General features: G+C 43.8%; 1 protein-coding gene across 2 annotated transcripts in view; it reads left to right on the forward strand.

Moving 5' to 3' along the window:
• Positions 1-14087: 14087 nt before the first annotated feature.
• Positions 14088-19599, forward strand: part of pik3c2b (phosphatidylinositol-4-phosphate 3-kinase, catalytic subunit type 2 beta) — a 172155-nt gene continuing 166643 nt past the window's right edge. For both annotated transcript variants that reach the window (XM_060845331.1, XM_060845330.1), the window contains exon 1: positions 14088-14244. The gene's annotated coding sequence lies outside the window, so the exon portion shown is untranslated. The remainder of the gene's footprint in view (positions 14245-19599) is intronic.

A 19599-nucleotide genomic window follows, 5' to 3' on the forward strand; every position in this document is an offset into this window, starting at 1 on the left:
AGGATTTTCATTCCACTCAGGGTTTCATAAGCAGCTACAAAAAAAAAATGTGTAGGGTGGGACTGCAGCCTCACAGTGCCAGGGTGGGGTTCTATTCCAGCCGCAGGTGACTGTCTGTGTGGAGTTTGCACATTCTCCCTGTGTCTGTGTGGGTTTCCTCCCACAATCCAAAGATGTGCAGATTAGGATGACTAGGTCATGCTAAGTTGTTCAGGGGTGTGTGGGTAAGGTGCGTTAGTCAGGGGAAAAATGTAGGGTAATGGGTCAGGGTGGGATACTCTTCAGAGGGTCGGTGGGGACCAAAGGGCCTGTTTCCACAATGTAGGAATTCTAATTCTAAAATTCACATGCGAACCGTTCTCTGTGTAAAAAAAATTGCCCCTCATGTCTTTTAAATCTCTCTCCTCTCACCTTAAGAAAGACCCCCTGGTCTTGAAAGGAAAAGACATCGTAAGGAAAAGACAACTCCCATTAACTCTATCTATACCCCTCATTATTTTATAAACTTCTACAAGGTCGCTCCACAACCTCCGATGCTCCAGTATGCCAGATTTTAAAAATTGACACCACTGTGTGAGATCGGAATCATCGGACATTTGTAAATCGGGGGGACTCCCTATACTGCAAAGAATGACCCTGGATCATGACTAAGAGTGGGCTAATTCCTGACAGGACATGTCACGCATAAAAAAGCAATTAACTCAATATATACTGGCAATTATTTCCCAAAACAACTGCCTTAGTAGTACACTAGGCACGGTGCCATTTTCCATCGAGTAAACTCATAAAAGTGTTTAAGATACAATATGAAAGAAATCGAGTTTAGCTTGATACTCATCAAGAAAACAAATATCTCTTTTTACCTGGTCAGTCCAGTCCAGAGTTGTATGATTTTAAAATCTATGGCATTCACTCAATAACAAGAGTCAAATTTCCAGCTTCCCCTCGCTGCTGTGATTCTCAGAAACCGCCTGCACTGACTGGAACCTTGGGAAGATCTGCTGCAGTCCCACACAATGTTACAGATAGCCAAGATCCACCTATGATATTCCAACACCTGATTTACAGGTATTTTCACATAGCCTTGCCCTTTTCCAGGAGTCTCTGCCACTCCCGGCCTGGCAGACATGAAGCACAGGTAAATAATTAACTGAGAACTGCTCATCAGGAGCCAATCTGAGTGTTTTCTTATTTATGGGGATATTTCAGAACAAAGACCGCATACTTATGTAAGTCAATTATTGCCAATGAACCTGTAGCTTGGTAAGTGTGAGGGGTCATGGTGTGATGTATCTGAGCACTTCATTGCAAAGGGAGCCAGACATTCCCACATGGGAACGTATCCCTGTGATTCAGAATTTTACAATGCAGAGGGTGAGTTTAAAGTCCCCAGTGTTGTACGCTTTTTTTCTGGGGATTTCACTGTTGTAGAAGCAGACTGGCAAGTGGGAGACTGTCAGTGTAGAGCGTTTAGTGAGAGACTGGAACTCGGGAAGAAGAAAGTGAAGATTGCTCCCTGGTTTCTACGATGTTCAGGGTTACTCTTGGACAAGCCCCACACCTCATTCCAATTAACCCCCCATAAAATGAAGCATGCAATGACTGGCTATCCCCACCTCCCACAGCCAAATGAATCTCATTTACGTAAAGACCCCACCTGCTGGAGGCCATTCATTCCATTATAGAAGTGGCTCATTTAGAATCCCTACCGTGAGGGGGTTCATCAAATCCACACTAATCTCCACCCCTCCTCCAAGACCCAACGCCCCCATCCCTATATTTCCCACGGCTAATCCACCTAGCCTCTATCCAGAAGCTAAGGGCACTATGGCATGGCAAATCCACCTAACTTGAACATCTTTGGACTGTAGAAGGAAACCCTCACAGACACAAGGAGAATGTACATCTCCACTCAGTCATCCAAGGGTGGAATTGAACCCAGGTCCCTGGCACTGTGAGGCAGCCATGCCAACCACTGAGCCACCATGCCATCAGGTTAGCTCCACTTCCCAATTGTCCGTCCTCATCGAGCTGCAATACTTTCCTTTCTAAGTATATGTTCCTTTGACTTGACACTGATTCAGAATTTTAAAAGTATTTTGGTCATTCAGAACGTGCATATTGCAGAATAAGGGCAGAATGATTTCGACTTCATAAGGACAAAAGCAAGAAAGCCAAGTTTCACAATTTTTGTAGTTTAGTCGCTATTATAATGTAGGAAGTATGATGACCATTTTGTGCAAAGCAAGGTCCCACAAACAACAATGTGAGAATAACCAAACGGCCTGCTTTAGTGATGTTGCTGGAGGGATAAATATTGGTGCAGTCCCGAGGGAGAACTCAAAGAGGAGTAAAATACTGTGGATGCTGGAAATCTGAAACAAACACAAACAAATGTTGGAGAAACTCAGCTGGTCTGGACACATCTGTGGAGAAAGAAACAGTATTAATATTTTGAGCCCAGAATGATTCTCCTCCCTAAGGGAGAACTCCCCTGCTATTTTTTGTTGTAATTATGCAGTGGAATCTTCCACAACCACCGAGCGAGCAGACAATAAGCTTCTATTCCAAAAGGCAGCCCTTCCAACCCTGTAGCATTCTGTCGGTCCTGCACTGGAGTGTTGGCCTGAGTTTTATCTCTGGAATGGGACTTAAAACTAGACATCAGCAACTGAGCCACATGCGCCCCCTTTTGCAAAGGCATTACAAGAGAATGTCATGCGTTAATATCACTGGGCTTGTGAATCTTACTGATTAAATTTTTTTAATGTCGCTGAGGCCTCCTAAGTAATGGACAGTAGGTATATCCTGGTTGCTCAGTGCAGTTAAAACCTTGAAATGCAGTCATTTATCCTTTTACATACCAGCAGAGGGCAACCAAAGATCCTGAATTCTCTTCCCCTTCCAGAGTCAACACAACTCCTGTTTGGGTGTTTCATTAGTCAGCTTATTTGAAAATGTGATTAGTTGTTTTGAATTGCGATTCAAAATTTTGATTTTGGAGTCTACTTCAGTGAGAATTCCTGATGAACTTCATATCAGTCCAAAGATGTGCAGGTTAGGTGAATTGGCCATGCTAAATTGCCCGTAGTGTTAGGTGCAGGGGTAAATTTGGGGAATGGGTCTGGGTGGGTGCGCTTCGGCAGGTTGGTGTGGACTTGTTGGGCGAAAGGGCCTGTTTCCACACTGTAAGTAATCTAATCTAATCTAATCTACAGGTAGCACAACGGTTCAGTAGTTAGCACTACTGCTTTACAGTACCTGGAACCCAGGTTTGATTCCACCCTGGGGTGACTGCATGGAGTACACACATTCTCCTCGTGTCTACATGGGTTTCCTTCCACAGTCCAAAGAGGTGCAGGTTAGGTGGATTAACTATGGGAAATTGTGACCAGAGATGGCTGGGTTAGCTTTGGGAAATGTGGCGTTGCGTTTGGATGGGTTGCTCTCCAAGGGTCAGTGTGGACTCAATGGGCCAAATGGCTTGCTTCCACTCTGTAGTGATTTTAACGTAGGACTGTATTTTCACTGTAAAATAGACGTGACAATAAAACCATTCATTCATTACAAAAATCTTATTCTTGAAATATGGGCACCTCGAGTAAGGCCAGAAATTACTGTCCATACTTAGTTGCTCTTGACACTGCTTTCATAATGTGCGACAGTTTACGTACCAAAGGTGCTTCTGAAATACAGCTGGATGGGCAGTTCCAGGATTCTGATCCAGTGAACCATGAAGGAATGGTACTATATGTCCAAATTAGTAAATTGGAAGGGAATTCTAGGAGTGCTAATTTCCTGCTGATTCTGTTGCTGTTCTTGACTTTACAAGTGGTTGAGGCTGGATAGAGGGAGGTCCTGGCAAAGAAGACTTGGTGAATTGCTGAAGTAGATCCTGCAGATTGAGCACGTTGCAGCCACACTTACAGTTTAGAACTTGCACTGTATGAACTTGCTTTGCATGTAAAATCCAAAAATAATATAGATGGACAGGGATAATATATGCCTAGGGACATGATTACCTCCAAATCTCTCCAAGTATTATCCACTTTCTGTCGACTATTGAGAGACAGGGAGAGACAGTGCAGGAATAAAATACATTGGCAATATCAAGCTGCAGCAATGAATTCCTTAATGTGACATATGGCAAAGCTAACAAATCTCAACTCTTCCAAAAAGCGTTGTGCTGCTGTTAATGGAAACCCTTCGGATCAGTCCAACAAGTCAAGCTGGATAATGGCAGGCAGCCATTCTCTGCTGGAGTGATTTCACACAATGAAAGATAATAACAGTCCCAACATCCAACTCAAGATATATGCCAGGCTTCTAATGAATGGAAAGAAGCGAGGCATTTTATCCCTGTGATTTAATGTTATTTTAACTTTGTCTTCCCAATATAAACTCATATTTTATAACCGAAAATCTTTCTCTGAGTTCAGGACTTGGAACATTGGAGCCAAAGTAGGCCATTTATCCCATTTACCCTTCCATATCAAAACATATTGGAATATTATTGCTACATTTTGCTCAAATAATGACAGACCATGTACTCTCTCAAAAATTCATGGGTGACGCATTTTAAGATATTTCAATGAAGTGACAAGGCTCTTTACAAATGAAATCTTTTGTGTTTGGTTTGGCTGTCATGAATATATCCTAACAATTAAAATTAACAACTCAGATGGTGAAACATATCATGTCCCTGCGTTGCTAGGTAGACTGCCTCACTTGCTTAACACAAGTGAGGCGGCACGGTGGCACAGTGGTTAGCACTGCTGCCTCACAGCGCCTGAGACCTGGGTTCAATTCCCGACTCAGGCGACTGACTGTGTTGAGTTTGCACGTTCTCCCCGTGTCTGCGTGGGTTTCCTCCGGGTGCTCCGATTTCCTCCCACAGTCCAAAGATGTGCGGGTCAGGTGAATTGGCCATGCTAAATTGCCCGTAGTGTTAGGTAAGGGGTAAATGTGGAAGTATGGGTGGGTTGCGCTTCGGCGGGTCGGTGTGGACTTGTTGGGCCGAAGGGCCTGTTTCCATACTGTAAGTAAGTAATCTAATCTAAACAAGTCTTCCAAACCAAGCACTACCTAATACTAGGTTTTTCGCAGCCAGCAGTTGTCAGGAGGACAAAGGGAAGTGTTTCAAGGATGTTCCCTAAACCTCTCTGAAAAAAATGTAACACTTCCAGCAATTCATGACAATGTATAGCCCAAGGTCACCCATACTGGAAAAGAAGCATCCGCAAAGGAGCTCAACCATTTTAAGTATCACCAATAGAAGGAGCATAAGAAAACCTGCATCCCATTCACCCACCTCTTCAAACACAATTGCCCCATTTGCGGCAGAGTGTGCAGATCCAGCACTGACCATTGATGCAGCATTGGGTCCACAACTCCAGTCCCTCAAGTCTTAGAGAGGTGGAAAAGTGCCTCATTTAATTTGGTACATCTCAAAGTAGAAATTGGGCCCATTGACTGCTCATTACGTCTGACACTATCAAATCTTCATCTAGAATACTGCATTCTCAGCGGCCAGATTGGGAGCTGCATACTGCTGTCCACCCAAATCTCATATGTGGAGTTTCATGTTAGACACTGGGGGAGATTCAAAATGAGCAGGAGGAATAAAGTGCCTTATGAAAAGCGCTCACAAAATCACTTTTTAAAAACCGAATGCCTCACAAAACGTCTTTACGCCACATTTTAGGAAGGATACAATGTCATTTGAGAGATGGCAGTCAAGATTCGCAATACTTCCAGTGATGAGAAACTTGAGTTTTATGAATTGATTGAACAAGTTGGATCTGTTTGCCGAGATTTGATAGAGGTATTCAAAACTATGAGAGGTCTGGACAGATTCAAGTGGTTGATTCAGCAGATTTGTGTGAATAAAAGCAAAATACCATGAATGTTGGAAATCTGAAATGAATACAGAAAATATTGGAGAAACTCAGCTGGTCTGACTACATCTGTGAAGAGAAGTAGAATTATAACTCTGCTTAAGAACTGAAATTGGAAAATACTTCTGTGTCTAGGTACATAAATTATTGAAGATGACAGGGCATGTTGAGAGAATAACTAATAAACCAAACAGTATCTTAGGCTGCGTTAGAAGGGGCTTAGAGTTCAAACACAAGGAAATTAAGTTAAACTTGTACAAAACAATAGTTTGGCTTCAGCTGGACTATTGCATCCAGTTCTGGGCATCACACTTCATGAAAAATGTGGAGACATTCAGGGAGGCTATGGAAAGACCCTCTGAAAAATTATTCTAGGGATAATAACTATCAGTTACTTGAAAGATGTGGAGACTTTTTACCTTGAAGAAAAGAAGGTTATGGGGAGTTTTGACAGAAGTATTCAAAATTCTGTATATCTGAATGGAGGAGACAAGGAAAAGTTGCTCCCAGTAATGGAGGCTCAAGGTCAAGAGAGCATGAATGTAAGGTAAAAGAAACAATGGCCACATGGGAAGAAAAGCTCTTATGCAGTGACAGATTGGGATCTAGAATATATGGCCTGACATGGCAAAGGCAGTTCAATCATGGCATAAGTGGATTCTGGGTAATCCAAGATGGACGACAGGAAAAATTTCTGACTGTAACAGGCTGCTCCTTTTTTAAGGAATTTTAGGTTGGAAGAAGCAAAAACGGCCTTTAGTAGAGTGACACGCTCTTTTTATCGAATGTGGGAGTTTAGGGAGAGTTTACGTGTGACTGAGGATTATATCTGCAATAAATGCCATTGGTTGCGAATCCTATCAGATCGAATGGATCGATTGAAGAGACAGTGAGAGGCAATGAGGAATTTACAAGAGTAAGGAGGTGTGATGGATGGCAGTTATAGGGAGAAAATCACAGAAACAGTCATATAGATGGGTTAACTCCAGGAAAGGTAAGTGAGGTAGGTAGGTAGTGTAGGAGTCTGCTGTGGCTATCCCCATTTCAAACAAGTATGCTGTGATCGATTCCCAGGGGAATGTAGCAAGAACAGCCAGATTTCTGGTATCGAGACTGGGTCTAATGCAATGAGGGGTATATTGGGTTCCAAGAGATCAATTGTGTTAGGGGACTCTCTAGTCCATGGCACAGACAGACATTTCTGTGGCCAGCAGAGAAAAATCAGAATGGTGTGTTGCCTCGCTGGTGCCAGAATCATGGATGTCTCAGAGAGGGCGCAGAATGTTCTCAAGGGTGAGAGAGATCAGCAGGAAGTCATTCTATACATTGGAACGAACGATATAGAAAAAGAAAAGGATGAGATTCTGAAATGAGAATATAGAGAGGCAGGAATTTAAAAAGGTCCTCGAGAGTAGTAATATTTGGATTACTCCTGGTGCTACGAGCTAGTGAGGGTAGGAATAGGAGGATAGAGCAGATGAATACATGGCTGAGGAGCTAATGTATGGGAGAAGGATTCACATTTTTGGATCATTGAAATCTCTTCTGGGGTAGATTAGATTAGATTAGATTAGATTAGATTACCTACAGTGTGGAAACAGGCCCTTCAGCCCAACAAGTCCAAACTGACCCTCCGAGATGTGACTTGTACAAGAAGGACGGATTGCACCTGAACTGGAAGGGGACAAATATACTGGCAGGGAGATTTGCTAGAGCTGCTCAGGAGGATTTAAACTATTAAGATGGGGGTGGGGGGTGGAGGGTGTGACCCAGGGAGACAGTGAGGAAAGAGACCAATCTGAGGCTGGTACAGTTAAGAAAAGAAGCAAGTCAAACAGTCAGGGCAGGCAGGGACAAGATAGGACTAATAAATTAAACTGCATTTATTTCAATGCAAGGGGCCTAACAGGGAAAGCAGATGAACTCAGGGCATGGTTAGGAACATGGGATTGGGACATCATAGCAATTACAGAAACATGGCTCAGGGATGGACAGGACTGGCAGCTTAATATTCCTGGATACAAATGCTAAAGGAAGGACAGAAAGGGAGGCAAGAGAGGTGGAGGAGTGGCATTTTTTACAGCTGTACTGAGGGAGGATATCCCTGGAAATACGTCCAGGGAAGTTCTTTGGGTTGAACTGAGAAATAAGAACGGAATGATCACCTTATTGGGATTGTATTATAGACGCCTTAATAGACAGAGGGAAATTGAGAAACAAATTTGTAAGGAAATCTCAGTTATCTGCAAGAATAATAGGGTGGCTATGGTAGGGAATTTTAACTTTCCAAACATTGACCGAGACTGCCATTGTAAGACCATAAGACATAGGAGTGGAAGTAAGGCCATTCAGCCCATCGAGTCCACTCCGCCATTCAATCATGGCTGATGGGCATTTCAACTCCACTTACCAGCATTCTCCCCGTAGCCCTTGATTCCTCGTGACATCAAGAATCTATCAATCTCTGCCTTGAAGACATTTGGCGTCCCGGTCTCCACTGCACTCTGCTGCAATGAATTCCACAGGCCCACCACTCTCTGGCTGAAGAAATGTCTCCGCATTTCTGTCCTGAATTGACCCCCTCTAATTCTAAGGCTGTGTCCACGGGTCCTAGTCTCCTCGCCTAATGGAAATAATTTCCTAGCATCCACCCTTTCCAAGCCATGTATTATCTTAAGTTTCTATTAAGTCTCCCCTTAATCTTCTAAACTCCAATGAATACAATCCCAGGATCCTCAGCCGTTCCTCATATGTTAGACCAACCATTCCAGGGATCATCCGTGTGAATCTCTGCTGGACACGTTCCGGTGCCAGTATGTCCTTCTTGAGGTGTGGGGACCAAAACTGGACACAGTACTCCAAATGAGGCCTAATCAGAGCTTTATAAAGTCTCAGTAGCACAACGGTGCTTTTATATTCCAACCCTCTTGAGATAAATGACAACATTGCATTCATTTTCTTAATCATGGACTCAACCTGCATGTTTACCTTTAGAGAATCCTCGACTAGCACTCCCAGATCCCTTTGTACTTTGGCTTTACGAATTTTCTCACCGTTTAGAAAGTAGTCTATGCTTTTATTCTTTTTTCCAAAGAGCAAGACCTCGCATTTGCTTATTAAGGGTTTAGATGGAATTTGTTAAGTGTGTACAAGAAAATTTTCTGATTCAGTATGTAGATGGACCTACTAGAGAAGGTGCAAAACTTGACCTACTCGAGGGAAATAAGGCAGGGTAGGTGACTGAGGTGTCAGTGGGGGAGCACTTTGGGGCGGGACAGTGACCATAATTCTATTAGCTTTAAAATAGTGATGGAAAAGGATAGACCAGATCTAAAAGTTGAAGTTTTAAATTGGAAGAATGCCAATTTTAATGGTTTTAGGCAAGAACTTAGTGGGCGGCACGGTGGCACAGTGGTTAGCACTGCTGCCTCACAGCGCCTGTAGACCCGGGTTCAATTCCCGACTCAGGCGACTGACTGTGTGGAGTTTGCACGTTCTCCCCGTGTCTGCGTGGGTTTCCTCCGGGTGCTCCGGTTTCCTTCCACAGTCACAAAGATGTGCGGGTCAGGTGAATTGGCCAAGCTAAATTGCCCGTAGTGTTAGGTAAGGGGTAAATGTAGGGGTATGGGTGGGTTGCGCTTCGGCGGGTCGGTGTGGACTTGTTGGGCCGAAGGGCCTGTTTCCACACTGTAAGTCTAATCTAAAAAAAACTTCCAAAAGCTGATTGGGGCAGATGTTTGCAGGTGAAGGGTCAGCTGGAAAATAGAAAGTTTTCAGAAATAATATAATAAGAGTCCAGAGACAGTATGTTCCTGTTAGGGTGAAAGGAAAGGCTGGTAGGTATAGGGAATGCTGGATGACGAAAGAAATTGAAGGTTTGGTTAAGAAAAAGAAGGAAGCATATGTCAGGTATACATAAGATAGCCTGAATGAATCCTTAGAAGAGTATAAAGGCCATAGAAATATATTTAAAAGGGACATCAGGAGGGCAAAAAGGAGACATGAGATAGCTTTGGCAAATAAAGTTAAGGAGAATCCAAAGAAGAACTCATGCCCGAAACATCGACTCTCCTGCTCCTTGGATGCTGCCTGACCTGCTGCGCTTTTCCAGCAACACATTTTCAGCTCTGACCTCCAGCATCTGCAGTCCTCACTTTCTCCTATGTATTTGGAAAGGCAAGGACTGATTAGGGATAGTCAGCATGGCTTTGTGCGTGGGAGATCATGTCTCACAAATTTGATTAAGTTTTTTGAACAAGTAACAAAGAGGATTGATGAGGTCAGACTGGTGGATGTGAACTATATGGATTTCAATAAGGCATTCGCCAAGGTTCCCCATGGGAGACTGGTTAGCAAGGTTAGATCTCTTGGAATACAAGGAGAACTAGCCATTTGGATACAGAACTGACTCAAAGGTAGAAGACAGAGGGTGGCGGTGGAGGGTTGTTTTTCAGACTGGAGGCCTGCGACCAGTGCAGTGCCACAAGGATCGGTGCTGAGTCCACTACCTTTTATATAAATGATTTGGATGTGTGCATAAGAGATTTAGATAGTAAGTTTGCAGATAACACCAAAATTGGAGATGTAGTGGACAGCAAAGAAGATTATCTCAGATTACAATGGGATCGATTAGATGGGCCAATGGGCTGGGAAATGACAGATGGAGTTTAAGTTAGATAAATGCAAGGTGCTGCAATTTGGGAAAGCAAATCTTAGCAGAACTTAAACACTTAATGGTAAGGTCCTGGAAGCGAGCTGAACAAAGAGACCTTGGAGTGCAGGTTCATAGTTCCTTGAAAGTGGAGTCACAGGTAGATAGGATAGTGAAGAAGACGTTTGGTATGCTTTCCCTTACTGGTCAGAGCATTGAGTACAGGAGTTGGAAGGTTATGTTGCGGCTGTACAGGAAATTGGTTAGGCCACTGTTGGAATATTGCATGCAATTCTGATCTCCTTCCTATCAGAAGGATATAGAGAAACTTGAAAGGTTCAGAAAAGATTTCCAAGGACGTTGCCAAGGTTGGAGGATTTGAGTTATACGGAGAGGTTAAATAGGCTGGGGCTGTTTTCTCTGGAGCATCAAAGGTTCAGGGTGTCCTTTCGAGGTTTATAAAATCATGAGGGGCATGGATAGGATAAATAGATAAAGTCTCTTTCCTGGGGTGGGGAAATCCAGAGGGAATAGGTTTAGGGCGAGAGGGGAAAGATATAAAAGAGATCTAAGGGGCATTTTTTTCACACAGAGAGTGGTACGTGTTTGGAATGAACTGCCAGAGGAAGTGGTGGAGGCCGGTACAACTGCAACATTTAAAAAGGCATCTGGATGGCTATATGAACAGAAGGATTTGGAGGGATATGGGCAAGGTGATGGCAGGTAGGACTAGATTGGGTTGGCATGGGATACCTGGTCAGCATGGACAGGTTGGACCGAAAGGTCTGTTCTGTGCTGTACATCTCTATGACTCTGTGCAAGGAAAAGGAGAATGTGCAAAGTTACAAGGAGAAGGCAGCAAGTGATATTCTGTAAACCTGTCCTTCAGAGAACCATCACAGACAGGATGGGTTGAATGGCCTCCTTCTATGCTGGAACCATTCTGTGAATCCTAAGTGAGATGGTGAATCAGGAATGGTGGTTAAACTGAGGTTTCACGGAGAGGAGAAGAGAAAATACTGCTGGAAATTTGAAACAGAAATAGAAATCACTGAAGCTATTCAGCAGGTCAGGCCACCTGCTCTGAGAAAATCCTCTTTCTTCAGAAGGAAAATATTTTTGATCACCAAGGGACTTATGCATTATGGGGCAGGCAGGCATGGTAGTAAAGTTAAATCAACAACCGAATCAGATCAGAAAAAATAGCAGGACAGGCTTGAGAGACTGAGTGGCCTACTCCTGCTCCACCTTTAATCATAGACTTCCTTCACCGCCAACATGTCACCGGAGCATCTACTCTGAGTTTGAGACCATCCGTTTAGCTGTAGGTGCTGTTTCTCTCCTGTTGCCCTTCTGTAACATTTCCCGCTCCCTTGAGGCCAGGACTCAGAAATTGCCCAGTTTCTCTCCTATCTCCCCTCTCTCCCTCTTTCACTCTCTCTCTCTCTCCACACTCATGCCCACGAAACCAACCTCGATTTTGTCCCACTAACCACCCAACTGCCCTCCAGGCCCCGAAGGCCCTGAGGAGAACTCCCTACACTCACTGCCCACCCCATGGTGTCCTGGCTAATATTTACCACAAAAATCTGATTAGATTTTTCTATTGCCAATTGTTTTTGGGATGTGGGCATCACCAGTATATACTGCTCAATCCTAACTGCTTACAAGAAGGTGTTGGTGTGCTGTCTTCTTGAGTTGCTGCAGTCCATGTGCTGTGACTGAGAAGGATGTTCCAGGATTCTAACAAGCAACAGCGAAGGCATGGTCACACTGTACCAAGTCAGATAAAGGCAAAATACAGCAGATGCTGGAAATCTAGAGCAAACACAAGTAACACTGGAGAAGCCCAGCAGGTCTGGCATCATCTTTGAAGAGAGAAACAGAGTTAATGTTTCGCATTTGATGTAACCCTTCTTCAGGACTTTTCTGAAAAAGAGTGATACCAAACTGAGAATGTTAATGCTACTCCTCTGTCCACAGATGCTGCCAGACCTGCTAAGTTTCTCCAGCATTCTCTGGGTCTCTTCCAAGTCCTGACAGCTTGTGGCTTGAAGGAAAATTTGCAGATCTTCCTACCAAAGAGCGTATGAAACTACAGACAGTTGTGAACACAGCCCAGTCCATCAGACAAACCAGCCTTCCATCCATTGACTCCAGCCATACTTCCTGCTCCTTCAGGGAAGCAACCAACATAATCAAAGACCCCTTGCCACCATGATTGTACTCTTCAGTTTGAATACTTTTACGTAAAGATTCAAGAATTGCTTCTTCCCAACTGTTATTAGACCTATGAATGGATCTCTCGAATTTTAAATGTTGAGCTCACTCTTTGCGCACTTTCTCTGCAGCTGTAACTTTGTATTCTTTGCTTTGTTCCATCACCCTAATGCACTTTGTGTGGTACCATCTGCTTGTAAATAAAACACAGATAAAACTTTTCACTGTAACTAGGTACATGTTACGACATGGGTTACTCTTTGGAGGGTCGGTGTGGACTTGTTGGGCCGAAGGGCCTGCTTCCACACTGTAGGAAATCTCATCTAATCTAATATAAACCTAATCTAAAACTTTTCAATGTACCTAGGTACATGTTACAATCACAGGTCAAATTAAATCAAATCAGGTGGTGGCCTGGTCATGTCTCTGCTTCCTTTATTCAACAAAGTGATAGTGGTTGCATGTCTTTGGGGGGGGGGCAGGGGGAGGTGATCTGTGACACCTTTTGTGTGAGAGGGGAATGCAAATACTGTTGTCCCTGTGCATGAACAATAGTGAATGTTTTAAAATGGTGAAAATTGAGTGGGCTGCTTTGTGATGGGTGGAGTTGAGCTTCCCCCATCCCTTGGTCCCAATAGATTAGATTCCCTACAGTGTGGAAACAGGCCCTTCGGCCCAACCAGTTCACACCGACCATCCAAAGAGTAACCCACCCAGACCCATTTCTCTCTGACTAACACACCTAGCACTATGGGCAATTTAGCCTGGCCAATTCACCTGACCTGCACATCTTTGGACTGTGGGAGGAAACTGGAGCACCCGGAGGAAACCTGCGCAAACACAGGGAGAATGTGCAAACTCCACACAGACAGTCACCCAAGACTGGAAACAAACCTGGGACCTTAGTGCTGTGAGGCAGCAGTACTAACCACTGAGCCACCGCTCATGTTGTTTATGGGAGCTTCCTGTGCCAATGGGCTTCAGCCTATCCTACACCGCAAATGTGACTGCAAAAAGTTAACTTCACAATATTTTTGTCAATCGCTTTGGCAGGCGCCATCGCAAGTGGAAATATTTTCTTCTTTTTCTGCTCTAACGAGAAGGAGCACATTTAATGGCCTGGTCTGCTGTCCTGAAGGCAGTGGCTGTGCAATTAAGAGGGAGCCTCTCACTCCCAGACGAGCTAAAGAGAAACCATCTCACACAGGGACACATTGTCATTAGTGCAGCTCTTGATAATGTCCAGCAGGGGACAGCTTTTCCTCAACCATCTTCGCATTTGACATTCATCTCTCCCCTCTTCAGACCGGAAAAGGGCTTCTTTCTCTCTCTGTATGTTAATTGTGGAGCAGGAATGGAGAGGGCAAACGACCCCAGAGATGCTTAGGCTGTTTCATCCCATCGGGACCTGAACAGGGAGCACGGGAAGGGACTGTGTGCAGTGTCCCTGCGTTCTGTCGAGACAGAGCAAACGAGGTGAATTATTCCTGCATTATTCTGGGCGGTTTTCCTGCAGTTATTGCCGGGGCTTGTGAGCTGTCTTGGGTAGGTGTGGGAATGAGAAGGTGGGGGTGGTGAAGACTGGGGAAAGCTGCGAGGAATTCCCTTTTCCATTCTGGGAATCTCAGTGAGCTGCAGGTGGACTGGCGCTTGCCTGGATTTGATACACATTTGTTTAATTGTGTAGTGCGAGGGGGCAGGGAGATAATGCAGATTTTTCTGTCTCTCGGTTGGCGAGTTTAGCTCATTGTCGGTTTTCGGGGGGGGGGGGGGACTGCATTTAGTATTTGTGTGTGGGGGTGGTGGGTTGTAATTGAATTAGGTGAGGCTTTTTTTGCCCAAGGTGTACTGATTTAGGTTGCAGTCTTATTTTGATGGAGATATGCGTGTGAGACAGAACATGAAAGGGTTGCTTTCTTAAAACCGAGAGCCTGTCCCTATCAATCGTCAGTTTCAATGACAATTTCAGGGACTGGACGCTGTGTTTAACTGAAGTGGGCAGGAAGGGACTGTTTATTCATGGAGTATGGCAACATCTCTTTTTGAAATAAAAGAGGGGGAAAAAAAGTAATTTTAGATTATTGGCAAAGGGTAGGGAACATGAGAGGTTTTAAGCAGTGAGCTGTGACCTGGATTGTACGCTTGTAGTAGTGGAAACAGATTTGATCGTCAATTTCACAGTCGGAAGGGTCTGGTTACGAGGGGGTGTTGCAGGGCTGTGGAAAAATGGGGAAGGCAGAAGTGAGTTAATAAGTTGCTCGGTCAAAGTACTGATGAACTGCACTGGAGACTAAGGTCAAGGTTTATTGGATTGCAGGGGTACCTGTGCTCCTGTATATAGTTTCCAAATTAACCTGTTTAGAGATGTTATTACACACCTCTGGAATGGGTGGGACATGAATCCAGGTCTCCTAGTCCAGAAATAGGGTCATTTCCGCAGCAGCTCCCACTGCTTTGAAGATTCAAGCAACCGCCTCCGAGGACCAGCTTTGCAAAGTCTTCAAAAATCTGGTGGTGCAGTGGTAATGTCACCACAGGAAAAGGTACCGTTGCTATAGTCCATTCTCTCACTAGAGAGAGATAACTGGATAACCTTTTAACATGTGGGTCACTGCACCTCCGGTGAGGTTGAGATGGGAATGGAACCAAGTGTTTTTGTTTAGATAGATTTAGATTAGATTAGATTAGATTCGATTACTTAGTGTGGAAACAGGCCCTTCGGCCCAACAAGTCTACACCGACCCTCCAAAGAACAATCCACCCAGACCCATTTCCCTACACTTACCCCTTCGCCTAACACTATGGGCAATTTAGCGTGGCCAATTCACCTAACCTGCACATTTTTGGACTGAGGGGAAACCCATGCTTTGCTCTCTGCTCCGCTTTGCGGATCAGCCATTTAGCTAATTAAGCTAACCAACTCCAACTAGTAATCCACAGGCTCAGAATAATAATCTGGGGACATGGATTCAAATGTCATTTAGGTAATTGGTGGCATTTAAATTGAATAAATAAATCTGAAATTGAATGAGTTTACTGATCATCTCTGAAACTATCAATTGTTATGAAACTCACCTGGTTCCCTAATGTTCTTCAGGGAGTGAAATCTGCTGCCCTTGGTCTGGCCTACATGGGACTCCAGACCCATAGCAATTTAGTTGACTCTGCTGTTCAAAAACAGCTAAGCCTGACATCAGACTCATTCAGAAAAGCAGGAAACACTTTGTCAACACATGGAGGCTACGTTGAGATACCAGAGGGACCGTACAACCTGCAAGCAGCCTCCCACCCTACACAACCACTTCAAGCACCACCTTCCATATAAATTGTATTTATCTGTCAGCTCAGAACCTTTTGAACCAGAGTGGGAGCAAGTCACCCTCTCCCAAGGAAGTTTGTCCAGGAAAAGGTTGTAATGAGTGATTTAATGGTAGAAACCAAAGTCTGGTGATGACGAGAAGCAGATTTGTGGAGAAAAAGATGTGAAGAAGACCCCAGTAGGTTAAGGAGCTGCACAGTTTTGAGATCCTGAGGGACAATGAATTAGATAGGAATGTCTCGACTTTAATATGACAGGCCATATCTGTAACCATACTTACCAGGATGTGCAGTTTGACAAAGAAGTGTATATTATTTTTGATTAACCTCATTATCACAGAATCAAACTATTTCAAAATACCTGATGCTGTGAAGCTGATGTGATTTCCTGCGATGGTATGTAGTTGGTGCAAGTGAACTATGACTTGCAAATGTTATTGTAATTGAGCTTCAAGCAAGAAAGAATATTGGGAGGAATAGGAGAGGTGCTGCTGATTTGTTAACGCCTGTTTTGCACAGAGCCATAGTTTATACATAGAGACCATTTGCAGAAAAGTTTCTGGTCGGCAAATGCATCAATGTCTTTCTGTTGGTAATGCTCCATCACCACATGGAATGGAATGGTTATAGAAGGGGAGACATTCTGGCCCATTGAGTTCACATCAGCGCAATTTAGGTACTTCCACTCTTCCACGCTTTACCCATGTCCTCATTAATATTTTCTCTTCAGGTGCCTTGACTGCTCATTACATCACAACACTTTCCCACATGCCAACTTCAGTTGTTTTGCCAGTCCATAAAACACAAGGCCATTAGGATGGCACGGTGGCTCAGTGGTTAGCACTGCTGCCTCATAGTGCCAGAGACCTAGGTTTAATTCCACCCTTGGGTAACTGTTGATGTGGGGTTTGCACATTCTCCCTGTGTCTATGTAGGTTCCCTCCGGGTGCTCTGGTTTCCTCCCAGAGATCAAAAATGTGCAGATTAGGTGGATTGGCCATGCGGAATTGGCCATGGTGTCCAGGGATGTGCGGGCTATGTGGATTAGCCATGGGAAATGTGTGGTTACTGGGATCGGGTGTCAGGGTGGGATGCTTTTCAGAGGGTCAGTGTGGACTCGATGGGTCGAATGGCCTGCTGTAGGAATTTCATGTGTCTTTGTTTACGTAGGAGCAGAAGTGTACTGTTCAGCCCATCAAGTCTGTGTCACCATTCAATAAGATCATGGCTGAACTGATTCTCGACTCGACTCTCTTTTCTTTCTCCACAACCTTTTGGATTTTCTTACCAGATTAAACATGTATGTCTCAGTGTTGATTAGTTTTTGCAGGATTCTGTGGTAAAGAATTCTATAGATTCACTATCCACTGAGAGAAGGAATTGCTCCTCATCTCTGTCTGAGATATGCAACCCATTATTCTGTGATTTTTGCCCTCCTGGTCCCAAAAAGGGAAATGATGTTTTGGCATTTGCCCTGTCAAGTCCCCTGGAATCTTGTGTGTTTCAATCAGGTCATGTCTCAGTCTTCTAATCAAGTTACATCTGTGCAACCTGGTGAACGGGTCAAGAACCAATGGAAACAGTTCTCTCTATTCTGTGAAGACCCCACTTGGTTTTGATCACCTCAAACCTTTCTTTTACCTTCTCGAAGAGAAAAGTCCTAGTTTTTCCAGTTAAAGTAACGTTTGTAACACACAAATACCAGACAATGATCATCTCCAACATGACAGAATCTAACCGTTGTCCCTTGACATTCAATGACATTACATCACTGAATCCCCCACAATCAACATCTTGGAATTTACCATTGACCAGAAACTCAATTGGACTAGCTACATAAATGCAATGGCTACAAGAGCAGGTCATAAGCTAGGTATTCTGCAGTGAGTAACTCACTTCCTGAGACCCCAAAGCCTGTTCACCATCTACAAGGTACGTCAGAAGTGTGATGGAATACTCCCCATTTGCCTGGATGAGCGCAGCTCCAACAACACTGAAGAAGTTTGACACTATCCAAGACAAAGCAGTCTGCTTAATTGGCACCACATCCACAAATATTGACTCTGGCCACCACTGACATCCGATAACAGCATCGTGTGCCATCTATAAGATGCCCTGTAGGAATTAACAAGATAGTAGGAAACCTTCCAAAACCATAACCAGTTTTCATTTAGAAAGACAAGGGCAGCAGATACATGTAAACACCACCACCTGCAAGTTCCCTTTCAAGGCACATCCGCTTTTCTTCAGTGTCACTGGGTCAAAATCCTGGAACTCACTCCCAAACAATACATGTGAGTCTATCTAAAGCCCAAAGATGGACTGCAGTGGTTCAAGAAAGCAGTTCATCACCATCTTTGGAGGGGTGAAAAATGCTGGCCCAGCCATCAATGTCCACATCCCATGAATGAATAGAAGAAAATCCTTTCACATGACTGAAACCTCTCCCCTTAAAGCCATATTCATTAACCTTTGCATACTCTCTGAAGCTAATTCTTCAGGGGTAGATTGAGATGAGTATCAGCAGTCTTCAGACAGCATTTGAGAAAGCAAACCAACTTCTCTGTTCTCTTCAGTTGCTCAGCTTGATAAATCAATATTTAGAAAGAAAATAGTTTCTGCTAATGGTTTCATACAGTACAAAAGGTCATGTAATTGTGTGGAACATCCTGGCTAGAGAAAATATTCATATTCTCAGTTGAGGTCATGTTTATATTCGGTTTTCTGAATTGTTGTTCATTGTTCAATTTGTGGTGGAGTCACAGCCTGTTTGTGAATGATGTGAAGTTGGACATTCTGATCGAGTTTGATAATATATCCCCCTAAGACATAATGTATTGTGCTGCCTAGGAACATGGAAAATTCATGGCACTGAAGGAGGCCTTTCTGCCCAACATGTCTGTACTGGCTGTTAAGAGAGTTCTACCTAATCCCCACATTCTAGCGCTTGGTTTAAAAGCAACAATTCTTGGCACCTTAAGTGCATATCAAAGCTGTTTCTGAATGTGATGAGGATTGCTGTCTCTACTGCCCTTTCGGATAGAGAGTTCCAAACCCCTATGACCCCCGAGAGGTAAAGCAAAACTTTCAAGTCCCCTCTATTCTTTATGCCAACTAATTTGCACTTGGCTATTGACCCCTCCACTTAACATAATAGGTCCTTACTCTCTGTTATATCTATGCTTCTCCATAAATTAGATATATCAGGAGGCAATGGCCAAGTGGTATTATCACTAGATTGTTAATCCAGACACACAGGTAATGCTGTGGAAACCTGGGTTCCAAACCTGCCATGGAAGATGGTGGAATTTGAATTCAATAAATATCTGGAATTAAGAATCTAATGGTAACCATACAACATTGTTGGAAAGACCCATCTGATTCATTAATGTCCTTCAGGGAAGGAAATCTATCTTTATGTGGTCTGGCCTACATGTGACTCCAGACCCAAATCAATGAGGTTGACTCTTAACTGCCCTCTGGGCAATTAGAGATGGGTAATAAATGCTGGCT

This window comes from Hemiscyllium ocellatum, chromosome 26 (genome assembly GCF_020745735.1).
Source record: "Hemiscyllium ocellatum isolate sHemOce1 chromosome 26, sHemOce1.pat.X.cur, whole genome shotgun sequence".
NCBI classification, from domain to species: Eukaryota; Metazoa; Chordata; class Chondrichthyes; order Orectolobiformes; family Hemiscylliidae; genus Hemiscyllium; species Hemiscyllium ocellatum.